The sequence below is a fragment of the Neophocaena asiaeorientalis genome, unplaced genomic scaffold (assembly GCF_003031525.2).
Source record: "Neophocaena asiaeorientalis asiaeorientalis breed wild unplaced genomic scaffold, Neophocaena_asiaeorientalis_V1.1 scaffold141, whole genome shotgun sequence".
In the NCBI taxonomy this organism is placed as follows: Eukaryota; Metazoa; Chordata; class Mammalia; order Artiodactyla; family Phocoenidae; genus Neophocaena; species Neophocaena asiaeorientalis.
Window position 1 is genome coordinate 1913802 of NW_020174267.1, and position 17171 is coordinate 1930972.

General features: G+C 39.5%; 1 protein-coding gene across 1 annotated transcript in view; it reads left to right on the top strand.

Moving 5' to 3' along the window:
- GPC6 (glypican 6) overlaps positions 1-17171 on the top strand; it is a 1061298-nt gene that overhangs the window by 658437 nt on the left and 385690 nt on the right. The window lies entirely within an intron of this gene.

Genomic DNA, 17171 nt, shown 5'->3' on the forward strand with positions numbered 1-17171 from the left:
AGCGTCTGATACGGTTTTCTTGTCCAAACTAATTCTTTACAAGTGTGATCTAGTAAAAGGATGAAAAGGATGAAATTTACCCCAGGTCACAAAATTCGCTAACAGTGCTTGGCAAAAAGGAATTTTTTTCTCTCTCACTTGGATTCTTTCCTTCTTACTCTGTACCCCAGTGCTTACCCCAGGGCTTCCTACATCCTAGTTGATTCATAAATATTTGCTGAAAGACTGAATGCATGAATGAATAAGTACATGAAGGAATGAACACATAAATCAACACGTTACCTACGTGTACATTTGCTATTCTTAAAGGTCTCTTATTTGGTGACATGGATTCACATGTCCTTAGAAATCTGAATCCAGATGATAAAAACCTGGAATAACTAGTTAGTCTATTATACAAATGCTGTTTCTGTCACCCCAAGAAGTCCTATAAAGTGGTTTCAATGTATTATAAATTAAGCATGATCTCTTCCTTGCTCTTTGGACAGAAAATGACTAGGAAATGAGAGTCTATGGACACATACAGTGGTGTTGGTTAAACCTTTGTTGGATTAAATGGAATTGCACAGCGGTGGCAGTAGGTAATTTTTTTTTTTTTTTTTTTTTTTGCGGTACGCGGGCCTCTCACTGCTGTGGCCTCTCCCGTTGCGGAGCACGGGCTCCCGACGTACAGGCTCAGCGGCCACGGCTCACGGGCCTAGCCGCTCCACGGCATGTGGGATCTTCCCGGACCGGGGCACGAACCCATGTCCCCTGCATCGGCAGGCGGACTCTCAACCACGGCGCCACCAGTAGGTAATTTAAATTAAACTCCCAAGTACCCTGTGACAGTTGTTCTCATTAGATTATCTCATCATTAATTAAGATTTCTTGAAGTAAAATCCATCAAAACGAGTTCATAATGTCTCCTGTTGAATTTAATGGCATCACGCACATTACTTTTTCATATTAAGTATACCTGTCTCCCAAATTTTGCATCATTATTTTGTTTTTGTAGATTCTTTCCTTTCTGCTTTGATATTAATTTTACAATTGAGTAATTGCCTCTTTTTATTAGAGATTTGCCCCCAGTGCTCTAGATTTTTCAAGATCGCTCTGAGCATTATTAAGTAAAATCATGAGTCACAGAGAAAAGTGCTTTTTTAAAAGTGTTTTAGTGGTTCTGGTGACGTGGTGACGTTATGTATTCTTTCTGCAGTGACCTCACGTATTCTAGCTTCTGAGTAAAAGCTGCAAATAAATGCTTTTATCTGTTTGTGATTCTTAGATAAAATAGAAGTTTTCAATGGTTTAGTCTCCTTTGGGAAAATTTTGTAAATATCTTCCACATTTTCAAACATCAGCTGTTCCCAAGAGAGGATGCTTAAATAAACATCACCTATAGTCTTAGCAGATGTTATCAATGCATACCACTTTAACTGCAGTTTTCCAGTATCTGTGCTGTTAATAACAGTTCAGAGAAGATTTGAAGTGCTTTTGATTTGAGTCAATGGTCATTTGAAAACTAGCTGTGCTAAATGATGTATGTTTATCGTTGGATCATCTCCCTTAAACAGATGGTATCTTTGGAATTGTTGTGACACTTCATTGTTTCTGGTGGTTGATGACTTGTAGGAAAATCCCAGTGTACAAATACACGAAAATAAGATTGTTTGGTGTTCTTTGCTACAGCTAATTGTTAAACGGAATTTCAACAGATGTGACAATTTTACCAAGATGTCAAAATAAGAGCAACCCACTGACAAATCAAATCTGTCTCATGTTCGGCCCTTTGGTATCACTTGGGTTTGTTTCCAGTATCAGGAGACTTTGTATTAATGTCATCCCTGATAACTTGATCATTTCAGATGGCACATTGTCAATTTTTTGTCCTGGATGGCTCACTTGGCAGTCACATGCAACAATTCCAGGTTTGTCCTCCCCTCTACCTCCCCCACCCACAAAATTACCAGAGGAACAGTGTCTCCTCTTTTTTAGACTTGTTTGGAAATAAAATGAGATCATCCCCCAGGAACTTTTGGAGGTCATGGGGAAAGATGTTCCATTATGGAGGAACTCACAGTGTGCTGAGGAATTTCGAGTTTAGCTGTGAATCTGTTAGACTGATACAACCTTGCATAGTTAAAAAGGTAACACCCATAACGATTCAGAGTCACTGTATCCTTGACCAACATGGCAGGACCAGCTCTGAGGAAATGAGGTCAGCACACAGTGGTATCGTGCATTATTTTGTGTCATAAAAGTGGCCCATTATCATCAATGGCAACTGGACAGGCAATAATGTTAAAATACCAGGTTCTCATTACAGTGTGCTGACACGGCAGAATACTCAGACCCACTCTGGATAGCCCAGCACAAAAGCCTTTTATGATGTGTCATCCTCCCCAAGGGCTAATCAGAAACAGAGATAAAAGAGAGGAGGTGATAACGATTGTGCAAAGTCAGTCCTATTCTAAAGGGGTAATGAGGCTCAGGTGTCATTTCCTTTTTACAGAGAAACAACTGGTGTGGTGTATGGTAAAAATTCTTAGCTGCATTTTCTCTGAATAGCATATTTTTATTTCTGATCAGCCTCCCAGAAATACCCATGGGACAAAGATGTAACTAACTAAAAAGAATACAATGAAAATTCTATTGTTTCTTCTGTTTATGGAGTGACTGGTGTTATGTTGCACTTGTGCTGCCCTCTTCAGCTATGAGAAAGGAAAACGTAGCCTTACGTTTTCTGTTCTGTTTAGGTTCAAGTAGTTCTCATTCTTTTCCATAGGCTTCTACATGGGAAGAGAATATATTATAGCATGCGATATAGTTCAGAAAATACCTCACACTCAAAACCCTTATCAAGAGAAGCAAGTTATAGTACTGTTTTTACCATATGGGAGAAAAAAAAAAAAAAAGAGAGACGCCACTTAGGATTTTCATTTACATGCTTAATAAATATCACCTTAATTATTAAGTATTTGGGAAATACTTAAGTATAATATAAAATTATTAAATATTTGGAAAACACTGTAGGTTTAATGTTTTTTTGAGCAAAGGAAGTTTGGTAGATTAAAAATGGCCACAGATAATTTGTAGTGCCTCCTGGCAGGAGGAGTGGTCTGTTTCTCTACCTGCTCTATCTGGGCTGACCCTGTATCTTGCTTTGGCTGTGGAGTGGGGTGGATGTGATTCTGTGAGACCTCTCAGCTGGAGCCTCATGAGGCCTCGGAGCTTCCTCTCTCAGCCTCTGGGAGTGCTGTTACCAGGAGGTGAATGGAGCTGGCCTGCCAGAGAGGCGAGCGGAGAAGAACCCAGGTGCCCTGGCTGCCAGCCTTCAATATCAGATGTGTGTGCAAAGCCTGCTAGGCATTCCAGCCCCAGTTAAGCCACCAGATGACTGTGGCCTCATTCATGATTTCAGATGAGACCAGCCAAAAAACCAACCAGCTGAGGCCAACCAAAATCACTGATTCCCAGAATCACAATCAAATAAAGGATTATTTTATGAAGCCGCTAGGTTTTGTGGCAATATGTTATGTAGGAAAAGATGACTAGTACTGGAAAAGTAGGGTGAAAAGTCACACCTGGCCTGGCCAGCCCTCTCCCCATGGCCCAGCACACTCAGCTCCATCTCTCCTGCTGTGATCACAGGCCAGTTGTAAAAGGAGAAGCACCATGGTCTTCTGACATGAACTTTGTGCCTTTACGTTTCCTAGGAAAAATTATTTCACTAAGGTCTTTGACTGAGTTAAATTACAAGGTGAGAAACCCTTCCTGGGGCACCTTTTCTTGTCTGGCCCACCTTAATGCCAAATGCTTGATTCTGGTGGCCCTTCTTAGTGTTACAAGCTGTGGGCAAATCTGCTTAACTGATAACTCAAATAAATTTGATGATATAATAGGAATAAGAATGTAACTATAGTACAGCTAGATAGCAATGGGATGACCATTGAGGACTCGGAGGGTCCCCAATTCCTGTACTTGCCTGAAATAGGAAAAAAGAGTGACACAAGGTCTATGAGAACTAAGGTAAATTTCTTCTCTTCTAGTAGATTTTTTACTTCACATGAGCTACCAGACCCCTACTTTTGCGCACACCTTTGATAGACAGCTCACTTATGTACTTTAATCTATGCATCCTTTGCTCTATTTATTTGCTGGTCCAAGAAAGTGTGAGCAGCCTTAGCTGAGCCCAAGTCACGAGCTTGCACTAATCTTGGTGGCCTGGCCTAGCACAGCTACTAAGTGCTTTAAGAGCAAAGGAGTGTTTACTATCAATTTTGTTTGTTTGCTTTTCTTTTTTTTTTTTTTTTTTCTTACTTAGGACTGAAAGTGATTTTATGGATTTAAGCAGTTTCTCCCTAACCAGTGTTTTGGACTTGAATAATAAGGCAGAAGGAAGAGTGAGGAAGGGAAGCTTGATGGAAAATCTCCAAATACAGAAAGTAGTGACGTGACTTTGCCACTTTTCACTCCATTTCATTTCCATAAGTGATGATGGAGTGACTGCAGTGTGACATTCATTCTGCTGGTGCTGAGGGGACTGAGATGAGAAAAGTGAGACACCTGTAGTCAGAAGTTTGGCATCCATTGGTGACGGCCAACTGTGCAAATGAGTAATTGTAATTCAGTGCTACATGTACTATGATAAAAGTACATGTCTCGATGTACAGAAGTAGTAGTTTCGATTATGAACAGATGGGAGAAGTGAATAGGAGAGATCTCTGAAAGCTGTACTGTGTTTCCCAATACCACGTACACTTCTGTGCCGGAAATGGTTTGTGTTCCATACATATGTGCTCATGTTTGCTTAAGAAGACTGAAAATGCTGTGTGTCCCCTTATATTTCCCAGGTTTAAGCACACAGTAGAAGTTCAGTAAGTATGTGTGATTCCTGATGCAACAATTGTTACTGCTCTCTTCCACCTGACCTCGAGTTACGAACTGTGAAAGATCTTTCTGCTGTTCATTCTACACAGTACCTATCACTGCATAGACCTATGAAGGCTTCTGATAATAACCAAGTGACCTAAGACAAATATTTAAGGAACGGATTAGAGAAATTTGTCATTGCATTAAATCAAATCATTTTTAGATAAATAATGAACATTATAAGGTGCATTCTAAATGCCTTACTCTCTTTACTAATCAGGATTCATTGCAAGCTCCCAAGACGTAGATATAACATCGTGGTCCCCTAAATCCCTCGAACGCTAGACACACTGTAACCCTTCAACAACTGTTGACAAATTTACTGAATTAGTTTTTAGAATCTAATAAGTAATCCCCTGGCCAATGACTCAGTAAAATTAACTGTCATTTCTTAAGCTCTTTCTAGAAATGCTTATGAATGTATGGTAAAAATAAGTGTTAGAGGTTCTCATTTTAAGGTACAATTTGTAACTGAACTTATTATTTTAATTCCTTTCAATTCAGATCTTTCAAAAGAACTCAAGTATAAGGCGTAGGTTTGATCTGGCGCCCTTAGCAAAGTGACCATTAAAATAGAGGAAGTGAGGGGCTTCCCTGGTGGCACAGTGGTTGAGAGTCTGCCTGCCGATGCAGGGGACACGGGTTCGTGCCCCAGTCTGGGAGGATCCCACATGACGCAGACCGGCTGGGCCCGTGAGCCATGGCCGCTGAGCCTGCGCGTCCGGAGCCTGTGCTCCGCAACGGGAGAGGCCACAGCAGTGAGAGGCCCGCGTACCGCAAAAAAAAAAAAAAAAAATAGAGGAAGTGAAAGAATGCCCATTTGCTGTGGGGCAGAGTGGGCTTTCGAAGTGAAGAGCAAGAAAACAGAAAATACTGAGAAAAGTAAGAGCTCGATACATTTAATTTTTTTATCTTAAAGAAGAAAATTAATTATGAAGATCAAAGGTCTCTTAAATCTTTAAATTTCTATAGCCTTATCTAAAGGCAGTTTTACAATTCTATATAATTATAATTTAATTCTGTGACAAGGAACTGGCTAAAAACATTAGTTTAAAAAATAGTGATTAATACAGTATTTACAAGGCTATTCACTTGCATTTTACTAGCTTTTTCTTTAACTGAATGTGTTCCTTAATGTAAAACAATTTTCAGGAAGTACTGTCTTATTTGTAGCAAAACCTTTTCTGAAAAAGCACATGGTTTGTTACAAACGACCTGAAATCAAAGACTTAGAGGAAAGTCACATTTAATCCAATTAAAATGGCCATACACTTTCATATCCTTTTTAAACAAAATTTCAAATTAGAAACCTTTATAGGTTTTCTTGGACTGGCTTTAGAATACATAAAAGTGATCTCATCATATCCTATTCTAATGAATAGGAATTATGGAAATTTCCATAGAAATTCATTTAATATTAAATATGTAGTTATAGATACATGGATATATTAATACATATTTATAATACACATATTTATGGACATGAAAAATTAGAGTTTAGTGTGTGTAGTACTCTCATGAATTAGTATGTAACTATTTGGAATGATCTAGTAACTAAAAGGCTTGAGACATTTTTGATGCCTGACATTGGTATTTGATTTAATTTCCCCTGTTCCTCAGTATTTCCAGATCCTGCAAGGATCTGGGCATCGTCTGTCAACAATGGCTTCTTACTAAGCAAGGTTTGTACCTTTGTGCTGTCTTGACATTAGATATTCAGAAGGTCCTCAGGAGCATGAAAAATAATCTGGCAGCAGCTGAAGAGATAAGAAAACTATGCTGTACCTTGTAGTCATCTGACAAGTGACTTTCTATTGATACTTTTCCCCGTTTTATGGCTGCCAGGTGGTTTGGGTGAGGTTAATATTAACTGTAGTTTGGTACTGATTGTATTGGTTCCATCAGCAAAGCCCATCTGCTTGGTTCGTGTATGGACACATGACTCAGTTCGGACCAAGGAGAAATGAAGAGATAGTTGATGGGGGCTTTAGAAGAAGGGTCTCCTTTGCCCTGCTGTGACAGCTACTGGAAGAAACCCTCACTCCCCCGGATGTAGAAAAGGAAACCCAGGGTCCTGACTGTCCACAGCAGCAGGTAGTAACCTTAGGATGAAGTGTAGCCTAAGGAGACATAAAAGGCATCCATTTCCTCGATGGTATCACTGAGCTGGAAACCCAGCCAAGCACGAAGCTGTCCTCACCTCTGCACCTCCTGGTATTCTCTCCCTCTTACTTCTCTTTTTAAAGCTGTCCCTGCACCATCCTGTCACTCTTTTCTCTGTTTTGCCGTTGAAGGTCCTCTAGTTGTTACAGTGAACATATTAATGTTTTTAAGCAATCAACAAACAAAGGACAGTCACATTCAGGATTTCATCTGACTCTCACTGAGTATGATTATTATCCCCATTCTACAGGGGAAGAAAGTGAGAGAGAGAAAATTAAGGGACTTATCTAAGATCCATATGGTGAATTGAACTGCACTTTGCAAGATATTTTGAAAAAAATAGAGATCTTAAGGGACCTCTTTTTATGTTTTACTTTTTTAATCAGAACATTTTTATTGAGCTATAAGTGACATATAACATTGTGTAAGTTTGTGTACACGTGTTGATTTGACACATTTATATGTTGCAGTACAATTACTGCCGCAGTGTTAGCATCTCCATCGTGTCCTGTAGTTATCATTTCTTTTTTTGTGGTGAGAACATTTAAGATCTAGTTTCTTAGCAACTTTAAAATATAAATGCAGTATGGAATTCAGCCATGAGAAAGAAAATCCTGCCATTTGCTACAACAGGGATGGACCCTGAAGGCATTATGCTAAGTGAGATAAGTCAGGCAGAGAAAGACAAATACTGTATGATATCACTCATATGTGGAATTGAAGCGTCCTCTTTATAGTCATTCTCTTGTTGGTCATACCTCCACAGAGAGTATACCTAAGCTAAGTCTCCAGGAATGGCACCAAACCAGTGATTGTTCTAAAGGGCTCTTTCGTAGCCTACTGTAGCCCCCAACCCATGTGCCGTGCACAGAAGTCCTAGTACCATAAATCAGCTCTGCTTAAGGAATGCGTATTCACAGACACAGCAAAACCTGAGAAACAAAAACTGAGAGATGAGATGTTATCTCACTGGAAAGGTTTAAAAGAAGGCAGCATACGGGGAGCAATAATCAAGAATTCATCAAATGCAAAAAGTGCTTAACCTGTTCTTTCTGAGATGGCCAACCTCATCTGGAATGTAATTATGCTTATGGTAGGCTGACACCTCCTTTTTAGCAGGGTACTCTTCCCAGCTCTGCTAGGACACCCTTCCATACCCACTGTTGCTGCTGCTGGAAATCTAAAATTAAATGAGTAACGAGGCACCCAGTGATAGGACACTGCGTTCTATCAAGGAACCTCCAGTCACTCACACTTCACACCTCATTAATTAGGTGCTAATTGCAGGAGCTACTTGAAAGTAGTTTTTTGCCTTACCCTGTGCCCTAACAACCTGATCTTGGTAAGAAGCTCCCATCAACATCAAAGCCTCAGAGAAATGGGTCTAATATTTGCAATGTTGAGGTTACAGATTTTAGCCTCAAAGGAAAGATGTGCAAAAGCCCAAGTTTTCCTAGCTGGGCTGATGTCCTCATTATATATTCAGCCTGCTTTCAAAGGGACAAAATATAGCATGGCACAATTATCTTTCCTACAAGGACTTGTATTTTGATAGTTGCCTAATAATCCGTTATTCAGAGTAAGGGTCATGTAATTTCAAAAAATGAAAAGGACGTTACTCAAAAGCAAATTAGATTTCTCCTAAGACAACAAATTTTAAAATATTTTTGTGGGACTTCCCTGGTGGCACAGTGGTTGAGAATCCGCCTGCCAGTGTGGGGGACCCAGGTTCAATCCCTGGTCAAGGAAGATCCCACATGCCTCACAGCAACTAAGCCCGTGTGCCACAACTACTGAGCCTGTGTGTCACAACTACTGAAGCCCACGTGCCTAGAGCCCGTGCTTCGCAACAAGAGAAGCTACTGCAATGGGAAGCCCACGCACAGTAACGAAGAGTAGCCCCTGCTCGCCACAACTAGAGAAAAGCCCGTGCACAGCAACAAAGACCCAATGCAGCCAAAAAAAAAAAAAAGAAAGAAAGGAAATATCTTTGCAATTACAATAATACAGTATTCTACACTGAGGATCAGTTTCATGAGGATATTCAACTTTAATAAATCAACTGTTTCTGCCTGATTTAGTTCAAAACAAATTAGTTCACTTCCTTAAAGTTGAGTCACTAACTCTTCTACTTTGCATGATGAAGACATGGCTAAACATATTCACAAAAGTTTTCTAAAAGAATTCACCTTTGAATAAGTAATTTATTAACAAAATCACTAGAGAATAAGAGACTTGAAAGAAACTAAAATATGAGATGTAAACTTTGGAAGTTTCTTTTACTGAGCTAAAATATTTTATATTCTAAGGAAAACCATAGTCTAAACTCAGACAAATTACAAAAAAACTTGTGAAATATAACTTGTTTGAAATATAGGGATTATCGGTAAGTAATCCCTTGTTACATTATGTACCAAATTATTGAATGCCGCTAAAAGAGTTCATGAGTCATATTTAAAACTTTGTGCTTGGAGCAGAAGGAAGCTCTCCTACGCTACTGATAAAAATCACATACTGCAAAAAAAAAAAAAAAAATCACTTGAAAACACATCTATTGACCGAAAATCAATGTGACCCTCCTGGATTGTCTTTTATCTTAAGGAGAGTGTAGTTTAAGATAGATGATGGTTGCAACCCAGAAATACAGAAGATATGCAGCTTAGAGTGGCTTTTGTCTTTCCCTAGGGAAGCTTAGACTAGGACCTTATGGGGCTTTAGTGACAGGCTGGAAGCAAGAGGGCCAGGGTGGAAAATACCCACTAAACTACGGGATTCCTCCCTCTCCTTACCTCAGTGAAGGATCACCAGCCCCAATGATTGTGTCCCAATGTCCTTCATCTTTGATTTTGATAGCTAAGATGCCACGATACAGTAACCCTCATGCTGGGCAGCAGGAATATTTAGCATCAGGGCAGTGACAGCGTTGGGAATGGGAAGCTCAGACCAGTTGGATGGCTCTGATGAGGACAGACCCATCTCATAAGGCAGAGAAGGCTGACAAAATCAGACAGGGTGTTTGGGCCCCAGCCTGGACTGAAGAACTGGTGTCCCGGCCTACAGATGAAGCCACAAAGGCCAGGCCCAGTCATACTAATTAGGCAAATGGAGCCTCGCAGGCAGCAAAATGGTAAACCCTCCCCAAGCACACTTCACCCTGAATTGGCAAGATTTATTGCCATCCGCTGTCTAATGACTGAGGTGCTTGCTAGGACTGGTTTATTGGCTTAGGGCAGAGCTGGCAGATCGAAGGTCTTCAGTGACATCCACTGAGCAAGCCTAAAAATAAAAAAAAAAGAACAGGGATTGATAGCCTCTGCGTATATGGATTTTTAATTTGGGATTATTTAGTTTCTTCAGGGAGCCTGTGAAAGTCCCTAGAGATCTTTATAAATAGAAAGGATACTCGGTCGGAAATCAATCATTTCTGGAGATGTTTTGCATCCTGTGTGGTGCTTTCAAGTTTTCCCTGTATGGCATTTTCCATCACTTTACTTTAGGGATGCCTAAAGCTTCATGAAGTCATGTCCCTAAGAGCATAAATCCCAGAGTAGAGACTTCCTGTTAGTCCTCTCCCCTTCTTTTTGAAGCTACTGAAGACCCCTGTTAAAAAATAAATATAAATTTTAAAAGGTTGTGTCCCGCAATTATGTGACTGCCTATTTTTTCCTTCCAAATTAGAGAATGCTATTGGAAAACTTCTGAAAAGCCAAAAAAAAAAAAGATAATAGGCCCCTTGCCCCAATGAGATGCAAATTCCAGGTGCTTGCCTGGGCTGGTTCACTAGCTAAATGACTCTTTCATAGAAGCCTTGCAAATTTTTATCTCAGCAAAATGAAAGATTTCTGTAGGTCATAAAAGATGTCTCTCTTTCTCTGATGGTCACAACTCATTAGTGTTAAATCCGCAATTGTCGAGATTCTACTGAACTAATTCAATTAAGATATTTGGTCTGCAATTGGGATAAACTCTTTTCCAAGGGACAACAGGATTAGAACTTTAGTTGGAATAATCAGGTGCCTCTTGATGTCGTCAACTGAGCCCAAGAGAATAGCATGATTTTCCACTTATGATTTTCTATAAAAACGAGAATGTGTTTTTATTGTTTTGTTCTGCAGTGAAATGGCAAAGCATAGCCATTTCAGAATAAAATGTTTAAAATAACATATACTTAAAGTTTTAAGAAAATGGTAACATCTGTAAAGATTTGAGTGCTTTTCTCATTAATATTTACCTTGTTTCAGTTATTTTAAGTCAAAGTTTCTTCATGGGGGATGTACAAGGTCAACTTCAGAGAGATCGTTGACTCTCCCACCCAAAGTTTTGTGTGTGTGTGTGTGTGTGTATGTGTACGTGTTACTGAGGAGGAGGTTGTGAGGTTTTCACCAGGTTCTAAAAGGGATGCATGATCCAAAAAAGGTAAAGAACTCAGATTTTAAATGAAGCCTACGGTCCTCTCTGCCTTTCTTCACAGAAGTAGTCTCAGGCATGAGTAGGGTAGTTCTTCCAACTTGCTTGGAATCCTTTCATGTGCCTGGGTCAGATACACCACTTGGCTCCTGGCTTCAGAGTAGCTTTTCCTCTAACTGCTTAAACATAATCTTCTCCTTTGGTTCCATAGCAGCTCCTAGTTTCCCAAGAGAAGTTTACCTTTCCCAAGGGTCCCCTTTTGACAGCCCCTCCTACGCCAATTTCCCGATTTCCTCATCGACAAAAGTCACACAGCAGCCTGATGCCTTGGGAATTTGTGATTCCCCAATTGTTTGTTCCATTAACATTTATGCTAAGGTCTTTCTGTGATTAAAAAGTAATACCCACTTATTACCTGCTACCAAAAACCCGAAATAGAGAGAAAAGGTCATAACAGTATAGTAACCATTACCCATTAAGCAGAAACAATGACTTTTAAGCTTTTTAAAAAATATTTTCTTTCATATAGCTATAATATTATGTACACTTTGATAATGCATTATATATGGTTACACATATTTAAGCAAAAAATGTAGATTACACTCTATGTATCAAAGCAATACCTGTTTTAAACAGAATATAAAATAGCTAGGTGGCACAGTAAAGGGGTGTCATTCTTGGTATGAAGTTGGACTGTTTTTTATTTAAAAAGGTAATCACCCTCCTGCAGTTAACAAGATGTTTGATATTTGATTCTTGAATATGGGTGCGTCTCGATTTGGTGATATACACCTTTCTTTCCAAAGGAGATCTCTGTCTGACTAGGGTGCATTCAAAGTTTTCTCTTGAATCCATTTACTTATAATTTTGCCATATCCTATTCCGAGTAGGAACTGATTTATTGTTAGCCATTTGCTATATTCTAAGCAATCCACATGCATTTTTCTCCTTTAGTATCTACCAAGATCCTGTGATGTAGGCACTGCTTTTATCCTCATTTTAGATAAAGAAACTAAGGCTCAGAGAAGCTAAATAACTTATCCAGGGTCTTAAGGCCAGTAAGTGGCAGAGTCGGGTAAACCCAGCTCGCTCTAAGCTGGAAGCCTGTATGCTAATCTGCTTTGCTAGTGGTTTTCAAAGTATGGTCCCGGGACCAGCAGCATCAGCATCAACTGGGACTTGGTTAGAAATGCAAATTCTCAAGCCCCATACTGAACCTATTGAATCAGAAATGCTGTGGGGTGGGACCCAGCAATCCGCACAAGGCTTCCAGGTGGTTAGCTGCATGCAAACCTCTGAGGACCGAGCTTTGCAATAGACTGCAACCAAATCTTCAAATGTAACTGATGCTATACATTTTTTTTAAATCTATGTTTTTTAAAAAAATCATGTTAGACTCGCCAGAGTATTAAGTTAGTGTTTCATTGCTTAAGCATTCAGAATTTTTCTTTGGGGATTCCTTGAGTGTTTTATGCATTAGTTCATAATAATTGAAACTTAAGACCAAGGCACCAGGGCTTTCGGTGAAAATGAAGGCCGGGGCATGGTGACTGAACACAGTTGGCACTGCCAAACCATCCTTACGTTGTTCATGAATGATGTGCTGCGTTAGGGTTCAGCTGGACAGATGACTAAAAAAAAATAAAATGCTGTTATACAAGTCAGGCTTACTGATTGTGAATAAGAAAAATGAAAATTCGTTTTAAAACTGATCCAATATGTAGACATATTTTTCAAATTAAGTGGGTTCTTTATTGGAAACTACAGCAACCCCATAATCTTAGTTCTGTCGACCCAATGCGGTTTTCATACCCCAGGGTCTGCTATCTTGATCCCGGTTTTTATGGTTTGGTTTTATTTTTTTTTTCTTTACTCTGATGTGGCTACTGATGAAGGAAAAACTCATACATTTAGAATCTCACTTACATATTTCTGAAGTCCAAGGCCTTTTGGTGGTAAATGTATTAGATTTTTAAGAACTTAGATGTGATCGGGTATAATTTAATATAGATATGGCCAGCCTTGGTGTCCCTGGGTAACTGAAATTCAATTTTTTTTAATTAGTATTTGAAAGGGAAGACCTCCTCTAGCTGTCGTAATCACATTTTCACTGTATTTTTATTCCTTTCCAGATCTGACTGTCTTAAAATTTAATTACTGTTAGCAAGACCTTTATGAAAAGAATAGAAATATTCTCGTAATAGTGTTAGCATATTAAATGCAATTTTCAGGTGGCCCTCGTAGGATGCCAGCACTCTTCAGTAGAGCCAATGTAGCCACCTTTTTTCTGTCCTGACAGTCCACATGCATTCAACTCACAGATGTATCCTTTCCCTGACTCCTCTGATGCTATTAGAACTTTGTTGTCCTAGTAGTAGAGTGTTCATTCGTTTGTGATAAGATTGTCAAATCTGATATGCATTTTAATGCTGTTTGTATGAATACTATTAAATGTGCTGATTATAGCCCTTCGACGCCTTAATGCAGACTTGTGTTGGTTTGTTGTTCTGTTTCTTTTTAACCATGTTAATTGTTTACAATTCAAAATAGGAGCGTTTTGAAAAAGAAAAATCAAAGATTGCCCTATAAGAGCGTAAAAAAAAAAAAATAGACATGGTTGCATAAAAACCAAGGAAATAGTGACTCAAGGAATTAAAGCAAGTGGTTAAAATTGTAACTGACCAAGTGTTAAAAGAAATCTGTAAAGGGATGTCAGACCTGGAAGTCTGAAGAAATGTGAGGGACAGCTTGTCTGGACCAATGAAGGCTCAGGGCAGTCCCCCCTGCTGCCCCTTGGGTACCATCTCACTTCCGATGAGAGCAGCTGAGTGTCATTGGGCTCTAGTACTCTCAGGCAACTCCTGGCACTTTTGACAGGACAAGGACGGACACCTGCAGCCTTTTACTCACCCCCAAGAGGTGATTTGTCAGCCTGTAGGCTCCTAATTACTTGGAATTAACATATCCCTATTTCTGTGTTTGTTTGTTTGTTTTTTTAATTTATTTTTTTTTATTTTTGATGGTGTTGGGTCTTCGTTTCTGTGCAAGGGCTTTCTCTAGTTGCGGCGAGCAGGGGCCACTCTTCATCACGGTGCGTGGGCCTCTCACTATCGCGGCCTCTCTTGTTGCGGAGCACAGGCTCCAGACGCGCAGGCTCAGTAGTTGTGGCTCACGGGCCCAGTTGCTCCGCGGCACGTGGGATCTTCCCAGACCAGGGCTCGTACTCGTGTCCCCTGCATTGGCAGGCAGACTCTCAACCACTGCGCCACCAGGGAAGCCCCTGTGTTTGGTTTTAATTGAGATGTTTCTTCCCTAAATCAGAAATAGTGTAAGAATCTAAACAAGATGTCTCTCACATTTTGATTGTTTGTAACAGTATATCTTCTTTCTTCCTGTAACCAATACAGAGTGTTCTGTTGAATTATAATAGATTAGGGCTCCTAGCCTCCAATTGGTGACATATTAATTCTACTTTTAAAAAGCGACACCGAGAGTGGATTTTAGCAGAGCTTGGTATATGGCGGTTGTGCACAGGGTTCCAGTAGTTTGGGTTATTTAGCTTTCAGCTGCCTCTTAAAAGTGAGTCGGAGAAAACTTGATGTCTGCTTTTCAGAACTAGACCACATTTTCACTCCATTATTTTTAATACGGGATAGTAAATAACTCAAAAGAGCCCAAGTTCGTTGCCGTATTTTGCTTTCTGTCAGAGAAAGAGACAGAGAGACAGCTATATGGGCTTCATTGTAGGGTCAGTTAATGAATTTTCAATTCCCATTGCATTTATGCTTTATTATTTAACTTTATAGACATTTGGGCTGTCATCCCAAGTGATGTGGTTTTTTGCAATTTGCCAAGATGAGAAATACCCATCTCTGACTCTGTCAATCATCTATCTATATAGCTATCTACCTATCTTTCTACCTATATATCTTCATGTGTGCTTATTTCATTTATATGCGTGATGTTCCTTTTGATTTGCAACAAAACTGGTTGGAGAGAACCTAAACCTGATGTTAGCACACTGGATGTAACTTTAAGGATATAAAACACAGTATCTTGATGTTAATAATTTGTGGCACAGAAGGGATGCGCGGAATTCATGGCTGGAAATGGCAACATTCATCCTACCTTCTGCCTCAGCCCACCTCCCTCAGCATCCCTTGTAAGTACTGCTCCCTCGTAAGTACTGCCTACAGCGGTGTCTGTGACCTGCAGACATTCAGTCTCCTGGGAATGCAATGGAGCAGATGAAAAAGTCCAGAGCTGTTAAAAAGAAGCATTATAATATATGAACCCTTAATGGTTTGTTTTCTCCCTGAGCAATTAGTGAAATAGAAGGAAGGCAAAGAATGGAGAGCTTTGGCAACTGCCCAAAGTATTTTATGTTAAAAAAACAAAGAACAGTAGAGTTCCTAATCAGATGACCTTAACATTGGGAAATTGTCCTGGCTTATCCTGGTGGACCCAATGTAATCACAAGGGTCCTTGAAAGTGGAAGAGGGAAGCTGAAGAGGAGGTTAGAAGATGCTATGTGAGAAAGATTTCATTGGAGATGCAGGAAGAGGCCAAGAACCAAGGACTGCAGGCTGCCTCTAAAAGCTGGAAACGGTAGTGAAACAGATTCTTCACTAAACCCTTCAGAAAGGAGTGCAACCCTGCTGACTGACACCTTGATCTTAACCCCGTAAGACTCATGTTGGACTTCTGATCTCCAAAATCGTTAGATAATAAATTTGTGTTGTTTAACGCCACTAAAAAATAAATAGCCAAAGTTTTGTATATCGCAAAGAACGTCGGAACATACCCACTTTGAATAAGAGGACATATTAAATGAATTTATTTTTCATTTTTAGCAGTTCTTAAGACAGAATTTTAAAACATGGTCTACAAGTATAACTGAAATAGGAATACATATGAACATATATACATATTTGTGTGTGGATATATATATTTATATATTCACGTATATATTCCACTTCTTTAATACTTAGTCAATCTCTTTCTTCAAGGTCAACTTAGGTCTCACCCTTTAGCATGGGCTTTTTTGGTTATTCTAGTCTACAAGGTAAACTCCCTATACTCAACTGGTCTTTTTCTTATAACCTCAGATAGTTCATAATCTAGCCAAGGAAGGAGAAACTTCTTATCTACATCATTTATTGAAAGCATAGCAAAATCACTTTGTATTTTTATTTTCTAAATACTGCTGACTCCCTAACCATTCTATAAGTACTTTGAGTACATGCACTGATAATTCTTTTCTTTATTTTGAATGCTAATGGTCAGTATAGTGCCCTAAAAACACTTATAGTTGATAATGACATGATGATACTGAGAACTTGGACAGATCTTTTTTGTGAGCCTTAAGATAGCTCTGATTTGTTGATAAAGACACAATGATGTTAGTAGGAAGTGCCCAAAATGTACTTGGATTGAAACTACAGAAGAATGTATGGTGGTCCTAGGGCAGCGTTAGCTGAGAGACCTTTCCAGAGTTATGGAAATACTCTGTATCTGTACTCTCCAGTATAGTAGCTACTTAGTAGCTACTAGCCGTGTGGCTGTTGATCACTTGCAGCGTGGCTAGTCACTGAAGAACTGAATTTCTATTTTAATTGACATACATTTAAATCAAATGGCCACATGTGGCTAGTGGCTACCATATTGGGCAGCATGACTACACTTTT